This window comes from Pipra filicauda, unplaced genomic scaffold, assembly GCF_003945595.2.
Source record: "Pipra filicauda isolate LSUMZ 115617 unplaced genomic scaffold, ASM394559v2 scaffold167_size3244652_pilon, whole genome shotgun sequence".
NCBI classification, from domain to species: domain Eukaryota; kingdom Metazoa; phylum Chordata; class Aves; order Passeriformes; family Pipridae; genus Pipra; species Pipra filicauda.
The window spans coordinates 2,232,882-2,257,061 of record NW_024104184.1 but is presented as its reverse complement, the minus strand read 5'-3'; the positions used below and the strand labels follow the sequence as shown (position 1 = coordinate 2,257,061).

At 39.2% G+C, this 24,180-nt stretch overlaps 1 protein-coding gene across 9 annotated transcripts in view; it reads right to left on the bottom strand.

Moving 5' to 3' along the window:
• The window catches only part of ATXN7L1 (ataxin 7 like 1), a 115,934-nt gene that overhangs the window by 33,361 nt on the left and 58,393 nt on the right, over window positions 1–24,180 (bottom strand). The window contains exon 1 of one of the 9 annotated variants that reach the window (XM_027751823.2): window positions 5,952–6,037. The exons of 7 other annotated variants lie outside the window; for them this stretch is intronic. The gene's annotated coding sequence lies outside the window, so the exon portion shown is untranslated. Of the gene's footprint in view, window positions 1–5,523; window positions 5,614–5,951; window positions 6,038–24,180 lie in introns of those variants that run through there. One more of the 9 variants, XM_027751822.2, reaches the window with a different exon arrangement.

Genomic DNA, 24,180 nt, shown 5'->3' with positions numbered 1-24,180 from the left:
TCGAGCACTGCAAAAAGCAAGGCCTGGCTGATCCCAAAGAACAAGCCTCAGGACAGACAGGCTTCAGTGAAATTGTTTTGTGTTTGGTTGCTATTAGTATTTTTTAAATCTAAATGTCCTATCCCTGATATTGTTAGGTAAAAAGATTGTTTTATGGAGGTATTTGGCCATTCTTTACAAATCATTCTTTACAGATCATGTATTCCTCCTGGCTAGTGCTTGGCCAGCTGGTTGAATCAATATGCTGCAAACAGTGGGCTTGTGCTGGGAACTTAAGCACAATTACAAAATACTACAAAAGACAGGAGCTGATTTTTGCTGAGAGGTGCTATAAATCCTGAACAGTCCTGTCCCCCTACTTGTGGGAACCCTGTTTCCCCAGCCCCTGACCCTGCAGTGAGCCGGTTCCAGTGCTCCCCAGCCGGAGGCAGCAGCGGGCGGCAGGGACAGGCTGTGGGAAGAGGAATTTTCCAGTCAGCAGGGCAGTGCTCAGCAGCAGCTGACTTCAGCATGCAGGTGCCCTAACACCAAGAGCCTCCATGGCAGGGATCAGCCAGGTACCCCCCTACTGACACAGTAATCAAATGTACCAAGTGGAATGTAATCATAGACCAAGAACTTCAGACAAGCTGCAGTTTCCTCTTCAACATGCAGCAATTTTTCCTTGTCTAAAGCCTTCAGCAATTAACTTTAGAATCCAAGTGGGTGCTATTCTTCGAGCTTGAACAGCATTGCCCAGTCAGCCAAGAGCAGGTGAGGGAAGCAACAGTGATCTGCTGCTGCAAGGGAAGGTTTTGTATTTGCATCATCAACCCTGTGCTTGCTAGTTTGATATTTCAAGGATAACTAAGAAAAATTTTCCCACAGAGAATCAAAACACGACCATTTGCCTGGCATCCTCACAAGTAAAAACTTGCCAGTAGCAGAAGGATTCATCCATGATTAATTTGCAATAGGCAAATACCTCAAGAATAAAGAGAAATGCTTAAAAAAAATATTCTAAACTGTTTCTCTTAGATCTCCAATGCCTAAATAAAGGCATTTTCTATTAAGATCAAGCACTTCCACATCTTCACATTCACAGCCTTAATTACCAATGAAGAAATTCCCTCCAGATTCTCCTGCAACTGAAGAAACAAAACAGTCTCAATTTTTTTTTAAATATAAAAGTATCACTCCTCGCTCCCGGAAATGCTGACTGTCATTTTCCAGTTTTCACCACACACCTCAGTGTGCCTTTAAAACTGCTTTGCAGGATGCAGTGAATTTATATTCCTTTCACCTCACATTTGTGGCAACAACCGTGTAAGCTACGCACCTGAGTCCAAAACGCAGAGTTCCATTCATGGAGCATTAATTTTTTTAATAATAGTTATTATTTCAAGATTTACCAACCTTCTCAGTAACTGTTTAATCAATTTAATTAGCCTAATCAAAACTTGCAACTTTGCCATTAATTACTTCAGGACTGATGAAAAGGAACTGTTACATAACCAACAAAACTGAGCAGTATAAAAAGCAAAACTTTGGAAAAAACATTATTTCCATACACAAATTACATAAATGCAAGATTAATTACTTAAATTTTTACCACAGCTACTGGCTTTCTCAAGCTTGACTGCTTTCTAGTAAACTGTGTCCTTGATTTCACCCTTATGGATATGTTTGGAAATGAAATATATTACTCTGTTATTAAAATTAATTTCCTGGAAAGACGAACATTCAAGATACTGATTCCCCAACTTTATGTTTTAAAGTCATCTAAGTATCGCATGCTGTAGCAAGTTATTTTCTAACAATCTCTTTGTACTGGATTTTTAGTCAAACTAAATGTTTGGTGCTTTTCTCCAGACAACTTTCTCAATGTATTGATTCCCAAGAACAAACCAGAACAATAACCATGGATTTTTTTATTCTAACATAGAAAATGGTGGAAGAGGTACTGTTGTGATATGACAATATAATAAAGGCATCCCACTATTTTAAATGGATGCTTACTTAAAAGATAGGGAAGGAAAAGATCACATGATTACTTATTTTAGCTGAGTCTGTCAGATTGGTGGTCATTCTTGTGATCAGAACCAAGAGCTACACTTGGCATTTCCTTTTACCTGGTCAAACTCCCCTCTTCCCCCAGAACATGGCTACAGAAAGTCTTCCATTGTTTAGACAGACTCTGTTTGAGATTCCTCAGCATTACCCAGCTTCTCTTAAAATTTCCTAAAAGTGAAATGGAAACTGTGACCACTGTGAAATCATACAGGAGAAAGAACGTAATTAGCCAGTGTCTCACAACCATCGGTGTTCTCAGACACTGCTCGGACAGATAAAATCTGCACAGTTACTCACTAAAGACTATCACTTTAGTGTCAGCAGGAGAAGATGGCAGCAATACCTTGCAGGTATGCCACAGCAGAAAGCTGCAAGAGTAACTCCCTACAAAAGGGCCAAAAAATCCCTGTTTGACCTGGGCAAGCATTGGCCACAGGAGGCTGGACTTGCCAAAGGTGTCAATTCTCAGACAAATTTCGATGATGGGGGCATAAATTGTAACTAAATATCGATATATTCCTTCTGAAGGACTATCGAGTTGCCTCTCACTTCCTCCCTCCTTGCTTTGTATGTGGTAGTGAATCAGCCTTAGACATCGGTGATATGTTTCAGAGAAGTAATGGTAACATGACAAAACAAGAAAGCCATCAGCTGTCAAAATCAACTGCTTAAAAGAGGGGGGTGGTGGCTCCTCTAGGAAACTGACTTCTCTGGTCACATCTGTTCTTTAAAATTTTGTACTAAATTGTCTGTTCCTATTTTACATATATACAAGGAATTACATGCAATATAGAAATCTGCTCTTATACAGACTATTTAATAAATTAGTATATGAATAAAAGACATTTACACACCAAATAGTTGTTATAAAATTAAATATTCACATACTAACATATTCATGAGACAATCAGCTACCTGTGTTACGATTTCTATGCTCGTTTGCAGTTCATATGTAGACAATTAGATCTAGCAGGGCCCATGAACTTATACTCAGACAGCTGTGGACATGGCTGTCCCCATTCACACACAGCAGTGGCACAGTCAGTGGACATAAGTGAATGTAAAGTAGAATGAAAGTTTTGGCTCCTAAAACTAAAAAAATCCTGCAAGGCAACTAGTTATCAACACTCCTGAGATACTAAAGTACATTCTCTACCCACTTTTCTTTTTCTGCAGAAGCCTGCAATGCTATCTACAAATGTGTATTCTAGTTTGAAAGAGAACTTTTCTGATTCATTTAAGTACTTCCAAATGGATGTTTACATTCCACATAAATAACAACACATATTCTGTTTTGTTTCTAAATACCAGTTGCTGTCAAATCCAAGAGCACAGGAGCGCAATCAAAGTTACAATCCTCTTTACCACATTAATCCTTCTGCAACCTCTCAGCTGTCTCCGTGAAGCCACTGCAGCAAGTGACAAGCAACGTGTGACTTCTGCTGTCAAACAGTTAACATATTAATGACATTAATCTTGGAAGAAAGTTTAACACTCTCACTGAATTACCTGCACTTTCTAAAGAATCAATTTCAGATCAATATCTGTTATTTTGTCTATTTAGAGGCAAGAGTCTAAAAGCTGGGCGCTATATATCGTTCTAATGCGCATTGCAAACTCTGCATCAGTAGCATTGCAAACGATCTTAAACTATTCCAGGAGATTCTCCATGTCCTATGGAAACATGGATATAGTCCAACTTTCTCAGCCAAATCTGAATTGTTTGTAGATGTGAAGTCCTTATGTTGTTAGAGACCTAACAGTTCTTGAATCTCCAGAGCTTCTCTCCTGTGCCCTTGTACTCCATTTCTAATCCTCCTTCCCGCATCCTGCACAATGCAACCCCCCACCTTTCCCCAAACCTCTGCTGCAGCTGCCAAAGTCCTCTAGGCCTGCCTTTAAATCTGTAATTCCACTGGATCCTCTCTGACAGGTCACCAGGGAATACTGGCAGCTGTTTTGCAGGAAACACCACATCTCCTTCTAATCATAAGCAAAAAAAGCAAAGCAATAGAGGGGCAACATGAGCTCCAGAGACACAAACACAGTGTGTGGGAAAATGAGGCAAAACCACATTCTGAGTAGAAATTCTCTTCGAATTTTTGGCTTGACTCTTTCACACAAGATCAAGCACTCAGCTCATGGCAAACCTTACAGACAACGACACTACAGCAAATATATTGCCACAAATATATGCCAAACATAGCACTTTTCTACCCAAACAGATCTTTATGTGATCCTGAAAATGCAGTTATCTCTAATTTGGACTACAAACAAAAAACATTCCTTAGTACATCCCACCTACATCCACTCTTACCCAACACGCGCTACTCAAAATCAATCAAATCAAGTGAAGTTTTTGCTCGGAGTTAAGTTCTTCTCCATCAATACAACACAGAAGATCACAAAGAAAAAAAGTCATGATACAATTTGAGCATAGAGAAAGATATGCCTTTGGTTTTTCAGTGGTTTTTTCTTTTTTTGGGTAGTTGAAACAAAGCAAAAAATTCCCTCTTAACGTTGTCAGAAGACAGACACTAGAACTTTGTCAGCACCAGTCATTTTGAAACATTACTCTGGTTTAGCACAATCTGACTTCCTGCGTGCAAGAGGCCTAAAGCAAAAATCAATTTTAGGTTGGCCCATAAATAACTCAGAGACCCAGTGTTATGGATTATAACTTGGTATTACATTTGGTAAAAACAAGCAAAATATAATTGCTGGAACTCAGAAAGGTAAGAGAAAGTTATTTGTAAAGTTATTAGTAAACATTTACAGAATAATAAGACTCCTTTTAAGCTTGTATTCATCATAATGCTTGAGTTCACACCCCTTTTACTTAAAATAGCATAAAGTAACTGATCCGACTGCCCTTAACACAATACGAATACTGTTTGTTACTCCCCATTTATAATATTTAAGCAGACGGTAATGAAATTAGTATCTCATTCGCAATGTAATTCTGTAGCAGTAACATATCACAGTCTTGTTGATAAAGATGTTACTTATGGTAACTCATACATGACCTATGCAAAATCTATTTACAGTATATCCTGAAGTGTTTTGTTGCACAGCCCTTCACTGTGCAAAGTTGAGCAATGTATACTTACAATTTCAGTAAACAGTAAATGAAACCTACCACCTTGTACTGATCCCAGTTCAGAGTTTGCAAATGTACTTGGCACTAATCCTAATAAAACTAAAACAGAAAAAAACCCACACATGCCCGAAAAGCAACAGCCAGCAACCAAAAAACTGAACAACTAGACTCTTGCAGAAATGTGTCATCCTGCAGTAACTGGCAGCTGGTTCATAACAAGAATTCATAAACACCTTGTAAGCACTTTCATTTTGCAGCCACAGTCTGAAAAAAACTAGCAAAACTCAGTACGTGAGGTTAAACAAAAATAAAATTGGATTTGATGTTAGCAAACTACAGCATAATGTTGCAAGATCGAAAGATAACTTTACCAGCTTTTTTGACAAAATACTATTCCAAGTCCAGCTGAAAAAGTTTGGAAATAATATCCGCAAACTGTTCCACCCTTCTTGCGCTGCGCACTGGAAAGGAAACAGCACAGTCGGTTTCATTTTGATACTTCTTGTAAACTGACAAAGGAAATAAACTGCCAGCTCCAACCCCCAGACTGATCCGCTGCATAAAACGCTGCTCAACAATCGCAAGCTTCATTCCAGGTCAAATGACATAATTGGGAAATTATCAAGTGCTAAAATAACCACCGTTCTGCTGGTGTTTATTTACAACAAACACAAGCTTTGCTTTCTGACAGAAACCCACAAAAGCGATTCTCCATTTCACAAAGTCTACAAGTGAGTAGGATCAGCAAAATTATGCAAAACATCCTGCTAGAAGAAGAAATGTAAACTGAGCCACTTACAGAGAGGAGCAGGCTGCCAACTTAATCTGATTCTACGACGACTGTAAACATGTACTTTTGGAACGTGAAACGATTCACATTGCCACAGATGCCGTCAGAGAAACACAGCAACGTGATTAGGTATTCTGCACACGGGAAAAAATCAGGCAGATGACCTGCCGCAGCAAATACCAGATCAGCGCTCGCACACACCAACTGTTTTGACTACAGGCACTTGTTAAGCACCAAGTTTCGGTCCTACCAGTTGGACACCAGAACTGAACCCGTGCCAAGAACAACATGAGCTGAAAACGGCTGCAGGTTTTTTTTTTCTTTTTTTTTTTTTTTTAATGATTGTTGATACAACCCAAGTAACTGCAGAAATGAACCAAAGTGCAAAATTAAAAGCAGCAAAAACACAAGTGTATATTTAGAGGAAGACACTGCATTTTTACTTCCTTGATTCAGGAAAGAAGGAGGGTGTTTGTGTATAACACAGTTAGATGAACCTGCTGTTTTCCTGGAAAAAATTTTGTTTATGGGATAACTTGGCATTTGTTGAGGTAATCATAAGAGACAGGAGAAATAATCTCTAGAGTATCACTAAATTACACTTAAGTGGTCAAATATCTTTAAAAATGGCCAAATTCCATAAAAAGCCACATACTCAGCATTTCTCGGAATATTTCCATTCCTCTTCAGTAAAAAGCATGAAAAGAAAAAAAAAAGACGGGTCAAATGGAACTCCAGCACACAAAAAAATGCTTCAAATAGTGCAATTAATTATCCTAAATGTAAAATGAAGCTTCTGGGTACTTGTCTCTTCTTTTACAAGGATTTTGAGATCTGAATATGAAGCTCCAAGGTATCATTGAAGCATCAGAGCGACAGGAAAACAATGGAAGTGTGAATACTCTGCCCTGGTGACAATGTCAGTCTTCACATCAGTCTTCATCTTCACGTGCACTGGGAGTCCTAGATTTAACTGTAGTGTCAAGGCCTGTTTCTGCAGCTATAAAAGGGGTATTAATGATTTCGGGTATTAACTTGATCAAAAAAAGAGCTGAAGATTTAAGTAGGAATTCATCACTTCTGTAATGATGACACAATTCCACACGTGTAATCAGCATTTGCCACCTGACGCATTGCTACTGCAGAAAAAATGACAATTTTCAACTCTAAGTCATACATATTTCTCAGCTCAGCAAGGCCAAAAATCCCCAGGCAAAAAAGAAATAACAGAGTATGCAAATCCTGGCTACACATTTTTCGAGTGACAGTCTACCAATGAAAAGCAAGGAAAGTTTATGTGCAGAAATTTCCCGTTCTGCTGGATAAGATGCTCTGGTAGTCCAACATGAAACTAGTGAGACATCCTGACGTCTGACAGTTTGAGCTAAATACCATCTCACACCTCATGTCCAGTGCTTACACCACAGGGACAGCCCTCACCACCCTTGTGCACCGGTATCTGATTACCTGATGACATGTAGTAACGACATTCCCACCATTTTTTGTGCTCAGAGGACAGAAATGTATTATTAGCCCTAAACTTAGGACAGATACATCAGGTGAAATGCTAATATATTTCTAGCAATCAAGCCAGGGTACTTTCAAAGGTAAGCACTACTGACATATCAGAATTTTGTGGGTGATTTTATATGTGAAGAGAAATCTTTTATTTGGCTTTTTACTGGATGAAAGAAAAAAGTATCTTTACATTTAAGACTGAAATATAACAAGGGGAACAGTTTACTAAATGTACAAATTTAAGAACAACTCACCTGCTAATTCCTTCAAACACCTGACTTAAATAATTTCACTGAAGATTGTTGCAAATAGAGGAAAATTTAGTATTGCCATCCTCTCATGCTTCATGCCGTGTAACAGACCTGTTTCCTCAGGCAGATCTTTCACATTCAAGATCATCTGATGATACATATTTTTATTTATTTACTTATCAGGTAAAACATTTCACTGTATCTCTATTTCCATCTTCATCATATTTACAAAACACTAACAAAAAAAGTAATTTATGTACATTATTGTTTTAAGAAGTAACTGGATGTTTCCCCTCATCTATCCTAAACCAGAAAAGTGACACTTCTTTAATGCTTTAATGAATCCAAACAGATATAATGGCATTTCTTTTTACAGATAAAAAAGATAAGCCATTGAAGAGTGAGATGTGACTACTGAGGTGGTTTGGCAAAAAGCAATGCTGCACTATGACTCTGAAAAAACAGGGTATCTCTTTTAGGAGATTTATGTTCTTGATCTGGTTTCATGCAAAACAGAACATCAGATTTTATTCAGTATCAAGATGACATGTCAGTAGCTCATTTTATCATTCCTTAGAAAAAACTTAACATAGAAACAGTAACTTCACTGAAATTAGCCCAGAATAACAGCTTTGCAGGACTTGCATATAATCCATTGTTTAAACCTTCTGGCCTTTTCTGTTACTTGGGATCCAAAGCCAGCATCTGGTTAATCAGTGTAATTCTTAACAAGCTGTTTTCTAAGCACAGAAATAGTGGAAATTTTTTTCTAAAAATACATAGGTTTGAACCCTAAATTGCTTCCTCTCTGTTACCCTGAGCTTCTTTGCCTCCCCGCACCCTCACTGCTTCATCCCGTATCCACAGTCCTTTGCCCCTCTCTCCAAAGGGACAGGATAAGCTCTGTTTGGTTTGCAGGTACATGTGTGCCAACTGCCAGTACAAGCTTCAAGAGTGCTCCTGCCACATGAAATACTGTTCTCTGGGGCACTTTAAGGTGCCTCTTCACAGTTGCAGATTTTCACAAGACTGCTGAGACTTCGTATTTTTGAACCAAATTAGCAAAGAGTTAAAAAGTCTTAGACAAAACAGGTATAATCACATAAGGTTTATTGCTATTATTTTTGTTATTATTTATATCATTATTACAATAACTATAATCTTTTAGGAAATCCTAAGTTAAAGTTATCTTTAGGAAATCCTAAAGTTAAAATCTATATATGATTTTTTTTACTTGCTTTTCTGTGTTTGCCACTCCTCCTGGGTATTCCCAGGCACCAAATTAATTCCCTTGGAATATTCAGACATCTTTTAAAAATACAGGTAACCAAACAGATCTGCCCAACTAAGGACACTGTTTTGTTTTAAAAAATGAATGAGCTTACATATAAGTTTCAATTTGCTTTATCAAAACCTGCTACAAAAGCAGCATAACTGTCATTCAGAGTATTTCCTCATTCCAGATGCTTTAGATAAATCAGCTCCCTCATCTTTCAGGCACACTAGCTTGCCAGAGGTAAGAAAATCTATTATTTAGAGTGCTGCATGAATATCCACAAGTGATATCCCTAATACACAGCCTCCAAAGCGAATGTGCAAAATAATTCCTGAAGAGGTCACTTATTTATGTTTTCCTCACTACATACAATAGCTCTTACAAACAAGAAACCAAACTCCTAACCTTCTACAGAACAAAACTCAACAGACAACACTGAAAAACATACCAATACAGAAGTGGGTTTGCAAGGCATTCCTCTCCCTTAAGAGTCTCTGTAGTTGTGTATCACATACAACTTTAGAACTAAAAAGTTTTCTACTTTAACTTGCATAATTTATGACTTCTAAGTGTGCAAACTAAAGAAACTTAGACCTAACTGCACATGAATGAAACAGATGCAAACCAATCTCTGAGAGTCCACGTGACAACTACTTCATATTGTCTCTGCATGCACCTCTTGACCATTCGTCACTGCAACAAACTTCATGCACTAGAAATCAACTCTTTTGAATAAACTATCTATCCATTCCTAATGTTAACAGCTTTCCCATCACTGCCCTGAGTGTTTTATGTCTCCAATTTTAAATGTCTGTCATACCTATATATATAAAAGATTTTTTTCAGATAGGCTTTTACTCAATTTTTTCAAGCTACTATATAACCAATAACAAATTGAGACTTCCAAAATTTGTTGAAGCGTGGTCAGTTGTTTCAGATGCTATGTGAAGAGAGGTGTTTTCCAAGGCCACACAGTCATTAAAGCACAGGTCTGAATTTAAAGCATTCCAGCTTTATTCACCCACTGATGTTGCCTCTGTTATGGATTAATGTGGTGGGAATGACACAAGGGAAAGACAGGTGATTTCCAGTAAAACTACCGACCAAGGTGCATGAACTGTACAAAGTGGCTCAGCTGTAACAGCATAGCTGTGCAATTCAGCCTTCCCTCCTACCACTTCCAATGCCTTGAACAACCTGACACCCAGTGCAGGTGGTTCCAACTTTCTATGCACCTTCTCAGAAGCACACACATACCATATTTTAGAAAAACTTTCGGGTAAAAAGAAATGTGTAGATGCTTACCAGCTGAAGACACAGGATATTTTTCCTGTGAGGCATTCTAATTACTTTCTATAATTACATATATAAGCTTATCGGGGAAAAAAAATTTGCTCATTAAAACAAGGCATAGCTCAACTGAGAAGAATTCTTGTGAGTTTTAACACGGACAGTAAGCAAACAAAGTGAGATCATGAAGATCAGACTTGCTTGCAAGCAAGTCCATATGAAGGAATCAATTTTACTGGAAGACTTTTAACTATGACATATGCAACAGGATGTCTCTGAGAAGAAGCATGCAACAAACATTTTTCCAAGGTAGCAAATGTTTGATGTGTATCAGTCATTTTTGGTTTAAACCAAATGAGGCAACTGGAGCCTAGGTAGAACATTAGGATGATTATTTCCTACCAGGACTTAGCTGGCTTTTTATAGTGCTAGAACCTGTTTTCATCCATGCTTGGTGTAACATTTTACTTCAGGTGGGAAGAATGACTCGTACATCTGTTTGTCAAGAGATGAGAGTAGCCTTTGGTCAGCCAACAAATGATTACAGAGGGAGTAAGCTTGGAAGCTAACAGGAAGAAGAGAAAACAATTTTAAGACAAGGATTTCAAAGTGGGTTATTTATAGAGTCAGCACTCAATTATCCATGGTCAGATTATCTGTACCAGAGATGCAGAAAAAAATCAGCTCCAGCTGGGCTCATTAGCCTAGGTGCAGTTTGGTGCAAATGTTCCTATACTTCTAGGGACAGTATGGGTTCAGGAATTATGCAACATCTTTTTTTCAGTGTAAGACTAAAGTCCTTTTTTCAATTGAAAGTGAGCCACTTTTTTTTCTGTATGGCATTTCCAAAGGCAAGAGTATTGGGGAAAATGGCAAAGACTTCAGGCGAGGCCACTGCCTGGCAGTGTTACCCCTGTGTTCTGGGTCCTAAGAAATGTTATTAACTCAGGCACAGTGTCAAACTCAAGCTGGCTGCACACATTCCGGCATCCTGCATCAGGGCTGCAGCCTCGCTGGGATGCTGGGAGCTGGGTGCAGACAAGCACAAGATGCTTGTGACAATGCAGGAGCCAGGCACTAGCCAGCAGGGCAAACAGCAATCACCTCAAACAGAGCTGGAATGGCGTCCATGTAGAGGGACTGAGCTGAGAAATCATTCAAGAGCACAATTTAAAGTTCAGTCATTTAAACCAGATATTCTAAATAAGGCCGAACTAAAAACACAAGTGCTTTCCTAACTGTAAGAAAAACACAGCCACAGTAATATCAACCCAGCTTGAAGCTGTTTTCCTGGCCACAATGCCAAAAGTGTAACTGACAGTGAAATACAAAGGTAGATGGGGAAGGAAATGGAAAAAATCCAACATTATGTTTCCTACCTATCAATTGCTTCCTCTGAATCAGATTGTGTTCCTGCTCAAGGACTGGAACCTTTCTCCATCTGTTAGGAGACAGCACACTCCAGAAGATACTTCATACTCTTTAGACTCTTCTGGAAGTTGTCCCTTTTCATCAAATTGATGCTGCTACAGTTGAAAGAAATTCTACTGTTTAGAGACAAGAGATACTTCTAAACTAGAGGAGTTCAAGATGCAGTTTATTTTTTTCAGCAGTGGAAGTCACTTGACCAAAGAGCCAAGGAAAGGACAACAAGCACAATTCTGACATGAAAAATCTCAGCTATAATCAACTGACTCCAGCTTGATTACAGAGGAGGAACTAAACTCTGTATTTGGCAAATGGATCACAGAGCAAGTATTTTCTAAAACTTTTTGCTGAGTCTGCCAATTGGTAGCTAGAGAGTACAGCAGATTTAACCAGCAATGGCTAACAAGTGAACCAAAACTAACCATGCCTGAGCTATCACCCCTGGGATTTGCCTACTGTATCTAAATACTGAGAGAAAAAGGTTTATTTACACTGAACAGCTCAAGTTAGTTTCAAATGATAGTTAGAAACAGAGGGTCACCAAGTGCAAGATGAGATAGAGGAAGAGGGTTACCTATCCCATCAGAACATTATTGTAACACTTGGGAAAATGTGCATGTGCTAAATCTACAACCTTATTACCCCTCTTCTCCTGCTGCCTAGTCCCAAATGCCTTCACTTTTCAGGTTGCTTAAGGTCTGAAAAAAAAGTAATTCAAGAAAAAAAATAGTTCAAAAGCAAAATTCACTATGATAGATATTACTTATCAGAGAACTCTGACACTTTTAGTTTTTCTTATTTCTCCTTACATTTCAGATGCCTAAATGCCTACTGCCTAAAAGGTGACAGCAGTGAAGTTACAGGAAGTCTGCTGTCTGTTATTGCTGTTTTACCTAAGGACATGAAGTTTATTCTTAGTATTAGGGACTAACATATTTTGGAAGGTGTAACTTTCAACAAACAAAACCAGAGAACAGATCTGGTGCTGTACAGTATTTGCAAGTCTTGTGTAGGGTATTTATCCTGGAATACATAGTAATGAGGACAGCAGCACAAGAGCAAGAAGGGAAAGGACTCAATTACTGTAAACAACTGGGAGCAAAAGACTGTTAAACATTCAACAATTTACATCAACAGAAGGTTTAAAAGTCTTTACCTCTTGTTTACTGTAACAAGATTAGGTCAACACTCCCCTCCTCCAACTCAGCCCTAGTAAACTAGGAAAGACTGTAAATGCCAAACTAGTGCACTAACTCACTGTAAGGTCTGAGGAAAGACACTCAAAGAATGGGGACGACTGCCACAGTAAATTTCAGCCTGTAACTACCAGGTAATTGGTTGCATATCTGTCAAGCACATAGATGTGAACTGCACTTACAAAACTTTCTGCTCCGTTACTGCTTCCCCACTCCAAGATATCAATTCTAGCCAGAAACTTGATTAGCAACAGACTGTGAAACACTTTCAGAGTACTTCAGAGGTGGCACTTACTAAAGGACAGTGAACTTTTATGGCCTGAAGGCCCCAGAGCAAAGCGTGGCAGCTGGCATCAGGCATTGCATGTTACAGCTGCAGTCATACCACCAACCAAACAGATGCAATTTCTTTTTCTGCTCTTCTTCCCTTTCAAAACATTCCTGGCACACCTTTGGCTTCATCCTAGTATTAATCCATGAATTACAGTGTACAGATAGAGACTAGGCACATTGTATAACATAACCTTGAGTCTTTCAGCAACTGCTTCCTAGAACAGGCTGCTTTCACCCTGCAAGTACAGCGTGTATTGCTGTCCCCAGCCATAGCCTCACAGATCCAATATACTGAATAGGCTTGCTGAGTCCACTTTCACAGGCAATCTTGCTTCATCCTGTATCAGGGACCTCTCTCTTGCTAGTAATTTTATGACAATTTACAAGTCATAAATGTTACATGCTACCCCCTCCTTCCTGGTTAACTGTAGAATTATTAAATACTGTAGTTACATGGACTACTTTTGTATGACTTCTGTCTTCTCCTTCATAATTACCTGTCAAAATCTGGCACATAGTGAGTTTTAAACAAATTAGTATATGCTGGTTTTGTATTTTAATTATATATAAAGCAACACTGGATAAATACCTCAGGACATCTCTTACTTTACAGAAATCAGAACTCACTTAGCAGCCACAATATTTCACAGACTTACACAGACATCACCTCTATCCAATAACACTGGTTTTGGGTAAACAAGTAGGTTTCCTTTTTTCCTCTGAAAACTCTAAAACTAGTGTCACTTAAATTTATAACAATTTAAATGAATATATAATGAAGATACAGAACTTTAAGATTTTCTCCTTTTAAGTTCATCAGAACAAATAGAGGGAGGCTGTAATCCATGCACATAGCAAGTAATTCAGCTGTAATTCAAACCACAGTATAGCAGAGGTAAAGCGGTAATGCCGACATTAAACCTGATACTATTTAGCCCTTAAAGCTTGCAGGTAATCCCTCTCTTTCCAAGAACTCCACACTGAGAGAAATCAGATATATTTAAAGAATAATTCAGCATAATGAAAGTACTCACTTCCTTTTAAATTAAACTTACACATCTAGAACCATATCAAAGCTTCCAAAAAGCAAACACTCAGCAATTGCCTTGTTCTTTATTTAAAAAGCTCTATGGAATACATATAAAAGAGTCCATAAAAAAGTTGACAGCTGCCAATTCAAGAGTCAGCAGTTTCCCACTACAGTGGCACATTGTGTTTAAACTACTTTGGTACCACTGTCATGTTATTAATCAAATTTTAAAGAACCCTATGAATTACATATTTCTAAAATATTACTTACCTATTACCTATGTAATCAGATATAGTTTGCATTATTTTTTCTAAACACATTGTCACATGTAAAATAATAGCAGCAAAACCAAAACATACAACATACAATACAAACTATGCATAAGGGAGAAATCAGAGTAGCTTCTTTGCATATATGGGTCTTGCTAAGTTCCTATTTACCTGCCTCTATTTTTCTTTAACCTTTCAGATGCTGCTGCAAATGGAGCTCAGTGTCTGCTCTTAAGCTAAAAATCTTTGCAGCAATTTGTGTAGATTTTTGCAGATAAAAATAAAAATCACATACTACATTAGGTTCCAAGACTGTAAGCAACATGAGCTATCATATTTGCACAACAGCATGCTGATATAGTTGGGGAAAAAAGTAAAAATAATCACAGTACAGATAACCAAGGGTCAAAGTTCTGGTTATGCCTTAAGTTTCAGTATTGGCACTTCCTGTTCTGAGTCTAAATACTCTTAATTATATCTATTTTGTCCTTCACTTCTAAAGTAATGAACTGCTGTTCTCTCCTCACCCTCATATATCTACACCTGATTTTGCTCACTTACATTACTATAAACTATTAGGCCAGTTTTAAAAAGTCCTCGGTCCACAAGAGGCATTGCCACAAATAGTCACGCAGGCCTAGGGCTGCGCTCAGGCTTCCTGCATGAGGCTCAGCCCAGGAGCACCCTCCCGGAGCGGGCGGGAGTTGGAAGGCATCCTTGCGCCCTGGAATGCCTTGGCTAGTTCGGACACCGCCGGTGCTCCTGACAGCCCTTAGATACGCGTCACCTCCCTCCTCACTGTGCACGTATGTAATTCTGTGGATGCTTCTCTCCAGCGAAGGTTGTGTCCTACAGCCTCGTGCGGCTCCTACAACAGGTTTCTCACGCCGCTCGACTCAGTGACAACAAAGGAAGGCAGGGTCCCTAGCGACCCGGACTCACATTCACCCCGCTGTGAAACCCACCAGCAGCACCTTCCCCCGGTGTGCTGACAGCTTCGCCTGGGGGGCTCCGGGCCCTCCTTCGGCGGGGCTGACGGGCCGCAGGCGCCGTCAGCGGCTGGGAGGCTGCCGGGAGAAGGACCAGGAGGAGGAGAGCAAAGGCCCGGGAGGAGCAGAGGAGAGGAGCGGGCCCGGAGCTCCCCCTCCCGGGCCCGCCGCCACCCGCTCCCGACATCCGTCTTGCTGTTCTCTATCGTCCCTGTTCAACGCGACGAGCAGGAAAATCCCTAACAGCGAAAAGCTCAGGATCGGCACAGTTAAACGCAAAACTTTTAATTGTGAAGACCCTGTTTCATTTATCACTCAATTCTCCTCCTGAAAAGTTGTCCAACTTCTGACTCAGTTTTGGAAGGCTTAGGGAAAAGCCGGTCCTTTGAGCAGCCAGTGTGCCAGCAGTGCCACGGCTTCAGCCACTGCCAGTAAGGTTACGTGCTCCATCCACCTCCCTTGGCCTCTAGCACTTGCTGAACTCCACACAATAATGTATAGTAACTGGTAATTAAAAATTAAGCTTTGAATTTTACAGAATGGAGTACAAGTGGATCCAGGATTAAGATCATGTTGTAGTCAGCTGCTGGATAAACATGAAGTTCTTAATTACCTATTTTTCTTCTTACAAGTACTCCATAATCACAAGCATGCAAATATCAGAGCTATGGTGTTACTACCTGAAATAAAAAGCTATATCACCAAGCTGAGCTTTGCTGTGGCACAGCTCTGTGTGTTAAAGCATTCCTCCGCCAAACCCTCAGCCAGCTGACTGCTGCTGAAGTGGCAGGTTCCCCATTAACCAGAAATTCCTCCTTTGGCATAACTCTCAAGATTTGGAATGGCAGCATGTTTAATGTTTACCTGATGCCATTACAAGTAATTTGTTTCAACCAGACTTAAAAGGGCAGCCCCTCAGCTCTTCTCACATACATGCAACTCCTCTGGCAGCTGAGTTGGTTTGTCCACTAAAACCAGCCAAACCCATCAATCTGTAGCAGGCCAGCATGGGACCCCAGTTTAAATGCAAATTTATTCTCACAGCTGTGTCCAACATGAAGCACACCGATAAATGCAAGCTCACATCACAAGGTATTTTAAAATGTTTTAGGATTAAATTCCATATATTTGCACACATGAATGGAGCAGTGTTCCCCAGGAAATTAAGCTGGAAGAGGTTCTCTGGAGTGCTGCATTCCCTTGCTGTGCACCCTCTCCAACTATGCAGGGATCCCAGTGGGGCGGGAGCAGGAATGGCCCCAATTTATTCAAATTTCTTAATCACAGAATCCTCTTTCTGAGGCCTTGGAAGGAGACAGGAAGTGCAAAAACACAGAACCAGAACTCTCAAAGATTAGGTACAGTAAGTAAGTTCTTCAGAGGGTACTGCGGGTCCTGGCAGCGATTTCAATAGAGTAGAAGACATAACTGGATTCAAGACATCCTAACCCACTGGATCCAAAAATGGAGGCCAGAAATTTGGCCAACAGATCTTTGAAGGTGCATAAACAATTGGTTTGTGGCATTGTTTGCTTGCTTTGTTTTTAATTTAACTTGAACATGGGGCTTGAAGTTGAAAATAAAATAGATTATTTGTTTGAGGCATAAGCCTACCTAAGCAAAATAGTCCTGAATGCTTCTGGGATTTCTGTGTAGGAAATCATTCACTGCAGGTATGCAGACCTCACAAACAGGCAATCGCTGAAGCCAAGGAATAATGAAACAAAATAAAATATGGAGGGATAAATAAGCAGAAGAGAAACAATAATGGGTATAGAAAAAAATAGGCAAGTGATATCAACATGTAAATAAATAATAAGACAAATAGTTAGGTAAAAAGTTTAAAACTGGCTGGAAAAAAAATCCAGCAAAAACACGTGCTCATAAAAAGCTCCAGCAAAGCTGAGAAATTGAAAGCTCAAAGAAACTACGAGTTGTGTTGCATACCTCCATCATTTTATGGCTAGGATGTTAGACACTGCTAATACCTATTTGTAGGTCTCAGATTCATGCCTGTGGAGCAGCTGTCAAAGCATGCTGTAACACATAATCCTGGGGATCCACCGGGCTGCAAGGCTGCTGCAAAGTGAGTGGTGATTGCTGCCTCACGTCAGCATGTGATAAAGGTCATGTCACAGGTCTTCAACGGCCAGTAAGACATTCTGTGGTTGTGAATGTTTAAAATATAACACAGGGTAATGATAAGGAAGGGTTAACTTCCACATAGAAGCAAAACAAGGCACCAGAATTTGAGGGGGGGTGGGGAATAGGCACACCCAGTAACCATGCAAACAATCTAGCAGAAGTAAATTCAAAGTGATGCTTTCACTATCTGAAAGTAAAAATCCATCTTCTGAAAACCAAAGCTGACCTTAGCTTTTGTTTAAGATACAATCAGGATGTTGACCGTTTTCTGTATCTTAATACTGGGCATCTCAAGTGATCCATCACCAGATCACCTAAACCAAATGTTTCAGGAAGTGATAACCAATGCTTTCATTTTCAATCTAAAAAGGGAAATTCATCAACAATATCAAGACACTTATTTAAATAGGAAAGGACTTCTACAGTTGGGCTGAAGACCATGGACATCTACTTTATAGACTAACTTCCTGTAAATGGTTTTCTTTATACAATGTCATGTAACAGACACAGTTTGTGCTAATGACAGACAAGTTCTGCACTCAATCTTATTTAGAAAACATTGTACAGTAAGTAAGTATTTTCTAACTGTAGAATCTTAATACAGAAGTTTTAGCACAGAACCCAAAATCTGCAAAAAGGCTGAGAACAAAACAAGCAAATAGTTAAAAGAAAAATTCATTGTAGATAATATGGGGGTGGAAAGGATATTTTTTTTTAAAGGATCACTCTCTTTGCTCATCTTGCAGCCTTTAACTAAGTGGCTATGAAATAAGGAGTAGCTAAGTGATTCCTTTGTAACATGATTTTTTCAGGCTATGTGTTTCTGGTTATAGTAATACTACATAAAAAACATTAAGAAGACTGCCTACTTACCAAAGACATTAACTTGCCTGATGTCAGCATGAAGTTAGGATTTCAGGCTGTTTTAAAGACTATCTTGAAAAGAAAACATCTAATCCATGTAGCTAGTTTTGAATTGACAAAGCTGGGTTTATCCCTATTGAAGAAAAAAAAAGTTGTATGCCAGCAGCACTTTATAGCAACTCTTTTATGCTGTGCATCAGAAGAATATTCCCATAGAATTTGGAACAGGAGGCCCCAAATTTAAATATGAAGTGCTTTCCTGATGGACACTGGCACTATCGGACAGCTTGCACATTTAAGCTACTTGAACCTGGGAACATTTCTTAGTACCCACCACACGGAGAGCGCCTAGTCTGGAATGCATTCTGGGATTAAAACTTTTAAAATGCAGAATCAAGAGTCCAATCTGTTGGGAGTATACATGTTTCTTGCTAAAGCTGTGCAGGCCTAAAATAGTGCCAAAATTAATTTTGTTTCCTCATACTGCTAGTTAGGTCAACATGCAGGGTTTTTTTCCCACTTAGAAACAAGGCTACAGCTTCAGGAATTCAGCACCAGCAAAACCAACAGAACAGACTTCAGGCAAAACACTTTAACCCAACAGAGAAACAAAACACGAGCATGTATTTGAGTGGCAGCTGTATGAAGTGTTTTGGGTTTTTCTTTGGCTGTTTATTAATCTCACTCTGAGCCCCAAATCAGGTTTCTTATGTTTCAGTGCCACAGATATTTTGGCACCAAAGAAGAGAAGAGGGGTGTTAAGAGAAATGCAAGTCATAGCGCTTGAGAAACACAAAGTTGTATTGATTTTGCCCACGGAGATTATTTCAGAGGAATTTCTAAAACTCTAGCTGATCATTTCTGCAGACAGCTTTTGGAAACTACCAAGGGGTATCTTACCTAAACCACATTTAGCAGAAAAGAAGAGAAGGGACCCAGATTTCTATGAATACCAAACATCCTCACTCAGCTTTTCCAACAGGTCAAGCATCTGATCCATTTTCAGAAACACACTCCGCAAAGCTGTGGCCTATAAAACACTCCTGCTACTCTTACAGCATTATAGACCTCCATAAACAAATGAAACTTCTGTTGTACTGAGGAAAAGTACAAAGCCCTGACTAACAAGTGGTGCTTGACAGACATTCAGCTGTGCTTACATTACCCTACAGATCAGACTGATGCCTCAGCAATCCCAAATTTTCAAGGCAGCTCCTCCAGAAATGCCATGGGATTCTGGCTTCTTGTTTAAACTCTTAGAAATGAAAAGTGAGGAACACTGATTTAGTTGAGGACTGCCTTAGTCCTGCACAATTCACTTATAAAGCCATCAATTAGACTATTATTTTTGGGAAATCCTAGAAGGACTGAGATACATCCATACCCTGAGATACTCCCTTTTTTTTCTGCTTGCCCCCTCCATGTATCTGAGATTTGTCCATATTTGAGACAAGGAACAACTACTCCACTCCCTTTCACTTGATTTCAGTCAGTCCTTGCATGAGGTTTCCTCCATCCTTCTCATACAGTGATTTATGACAAACACTGTTCTCTCCCTTTTCATTCTTCATTCAGGCCAAAAAGGTGTTTCCCATTTATATGTCAATAAGCATACAAATCACATTTTAAAACCAGCTTCTAACAGCACAAGAAAAGACAACCTACCATCTACTTTCTTAGGAAAACATCATCTTTTCAGAAAGTGTTTATTTAATGTCTAGCACAGGATAGCTGTTCCTCAGTCAGGCTTCCTAGAGATCAGTTTCTCTTATTAAAAACAAACTATCGTAACAAAAAAATTAAGAATGAAATTGTTTCCATTTTGAGTTGAACACAGCTTTCTTGCTGTATATCTTTTAACCTAAACTATCTAGGCAAGTTGAAGTACCAAGAAATGATCACACTGTCTTTCCAAAATAGCTAGAGTTAATATTGTACAACAACACAAAACCCAGTCCTTGTTCTCAATTGCTTATAAATTATGATTTCAAACACTTGGGCACTTCACCAGTGCAACAGAGCTCAGCAGTATCACTACAAGTGTAGCTTTGTGCTTATGTGGTTCTAGGATAACCAATGAAACTAACACAACGTGGAATGAACTTTCCTCCTCCAACATTTAAACCTGCAATTCTTCAAGCAAGCTCATGGACACAACAAATCCCTCAGTACTTCTCTCATACAATTTTTTCCACTGCTCAATGGTTCTGAAAGTTTTTGAGTATTCTTAAATAATATTTACATGTTAAATGATAACATTAGCTCATAAAAAGCTAATGAATTTACAAGCAAAATATGCAAAAATAGTATTTCTTATAGAAGCAACGCTGCTCTACATTGAAGTGGTTTCCGAAATCTATTACTTTTTTCCTCATAAACATATTGCTTCCTTATAGTGTTACATGGAAAGGCCTCAAATGTATCCTTTACTACTTACAGCAAACAAGAACAAATCTGTTGCCTGATGTGTGCAATGCTGCATATATCTTCACAAGTACCTCAATGTTAAATATATTTCTTAGTTGTGAAATTATTTCACACTCCCAAGTACTAGTTGGTATCTCTTACTGACTTAATTCAACTGATAATAAAGGGTTTATTTCAATTAGTCTCACATTAGAATCAGTAATTTAGATTGGAATTAAATTCACATAATTTTCACGTCCTGTGGGTATGCATGTTTTGACAGTACTGCAAAAATGTGCTGCAAGTTGCATAGAAGTTGATTGAAACCGTCAAACCAGTATTTAATTGCTTGCTGACATGTACCTCAAAAATATAAAAAAATATACCTCAGATAAATCCAGAGTGGATTTATCTGAACATACAAAAGTACATGCAGAAAACACATTTTAAAGTCATCTGCATGCACTGAAGAAATACAGGTTTTATTACATTTTTAATTCCTGAATCACACCCAACAGCTTTTGTCCATCATTTGCTCTGCAACTGTATGGATTACCTTAGACTTCAAGAAGTTTTTTTCCCACATAATGGATAATATAAAATACTACTTTTAAAATTAAAAAATATTAAAAACAAAGTTTTAAACATAAGGATTTCCTTACTCCTCTTGTTCTGATCCCCAGTCTTTGAATAATCATAACATCTGTGCAGTCTCATGAAATACATTTGCTCAGATAATGCACAATAAAAGCAATCCATAAATAAAATTCACAAAGTTTTTGCAGAAACTGGTATTCAATCTGTTATCCTCTCCCTCCTGAATTCAGTGTTGCAGAAGGCAATATTCTGGATATGCAGTCCAGCAGTCCTCACTACGTTTTCCCCCACTTAAATCTCATTTTCTGTAAATTAAAATTTTTACTTTAATCCTCATCAGTCAGAATATGTGAAGTTTTAGAGTTGTCTTCTAGACTTTCTATGTCTTTTGGTAATATTAACAGCTTACTCAACACATTAAAACTTACTCCTCACCACATCGCTCTTTAGGGCTGTGAATTCCTGTTAGAGAGGAGCCCTTTTGGGCAAAAAAAAATAAAATAACATGCTGCCACCAATTCTTAGATCACAGAATCATAGAATGGTTTGGGTTGGAAGGGACTTTCAAGATCATTGCGTTCCAACCCCAAGTGCCTGGGCAGGGACACCTTCCACTAGACCAGATTGTTCAAAGACCCATCCAGCCTGGCCTTGAACACTTCCAGCGATGGGGCATCCACAGCTTCTCTGGGCAACCTGTTCCAGTGCCTCACTACCCTCACAGTAAAGAATTTCTTCCTTATATCTAATCTAGACCTGCTCTCTTTCAGTTTGAAGCCGTTCCGCCTTGTCCTATCACTACATGCCCTTGTAAAAAGTCCCTCTCCAGCTTTGCTGTAGACCCCCTTGGTACTGGAAGGGGCTCTAAGGTCTCGCCAGAGCCTTCTCTGCTCCAGGCTGAACAACCTCAGCTCTCTTAGCCTGTCTTCATAGTAGAGGTGCTCCAGCTCTCTGATCATTATTTGTTGCCCTCCTCTGGACATGCCCCAACAAGTCCATGTCCTTCTTACACTGGGGGCCCAAGAGCTGGATGCAGTGCTCCAGGTGGGGTCTCATGAGAGCTGAGTAGAGGGGCAGAATCACCTTCCTCGACCTGCTGCCCACACTGCTTTTGATGCAGCCCAGGATACAGTTGGCAATATATCAATGTATTTATGTCAGCAGTCTGTAGCTACCAACTACAAAAAAAACCCTCAAATCTGAACAGGCACAGCACAGAAAAAGACCACTTTAAGATAAATTCAAGCAGTAAGTCTTTCATCTTCAAGGTCAGGTGTCCTTTTCAAAAGATACACTTTTAAGATTGTAGTTTAGAGAAGACAGGCAGAACTGAATTAATAATTAATTGCTGCTGCTGTTCCCTGTGTAAGGGCTACTCTGAACCATGCACTCTCTCTGCTTTCACCTTGCACTACCTCTGGCACTCACCTGCTGCCCCGATGAGTGAGCTTAGCTTGCTAAACCAGCAGAAAACTAACCAAAGAAAGGGGGAAAAGGCGCTAAACCACAAATAAATCAAAGTGAATGGCTTTCTCCTATTATTCGATAACAAGTTGAATAGTGTCACTACAGGGTGAGACAAGCAGCAGGTAAGGAGGAGGGTCCCAGGACTGGGTAGGAAGGGCGAGGTGCCCCCTGCAGCAGAGTGTCTTCAGATCCATTCAGGTGCCCATTAAATGCCCAATGAGTGACACTCTGACACCGTGACACTCAAGAGAGCTGTGTAAAGGGCACTGATACCACCAACAGAGAAAACATCATGGCGAGATGATAACATTTTAAAGCTACTCAAGGTTTTGCTGCTGTTGAAACAGGTTCTTGCTTATTTTACATGGACCATGGTTGTCACTTGGTGCTCAGTCCTCTCTGGAAAAGAGCACCGCTGCACCTTGTGATCCAGGGGTGCTCTCACAGCTGAGTCTCCAACTTGTATTGTCCTCTTCCAATACTTCCCAATTGAGGCTCAACAGTTTATTCCCATGAAACATCATTGACCGCTGTCCTATTTCAAACAATGTTATTTTGGGAAACAATGGCAAGTGTGACAGTCTGGCATCAATCACCAGATACTTGTACCATGCTGGTTGGTCTTAGTTAACCCACCTGCCTTCAGGTATGGCAGTAGAGAAGACATGACAAATAGAGTAAGAATGAGTAACTAACTCTAATATTTTGAGAAATGTGATCAGGAGTCTGTAAAGAACTGGATAAAGAATGAGAGAAACTCTTCATTTGCTATCTTTGTATCACCAAGAAAAAGTGTACTTCATTTTCAAGAACAAAACACTAGAAAAACTTAGAACTACTGGACTGCAGACCTACTTCATCAGTGACTTCTGCATATCTAAGATAAGACTATCAGACAAGTAATACAAAAAGACAGGGAATTTGTTATAACGCTTCTCCATGACTTGGGACTCAACACTATTATACTATTAGTATCCTCCTTCTGAGACTAATACAGTTCATTAAAAAAAACCTACTCCTGACACTGAAAATTCTCTATGTCCTAAACTTTAAAATGAAAACATTTTGCACCTTTAATTTGCCCCAGAGTTTTCAAGTAAAATATGAACTGGAAATACAACAATTGCACTAACTCATAGTTAATTAAAAACCACATTTTTAATTAATTTTAAATTGAGA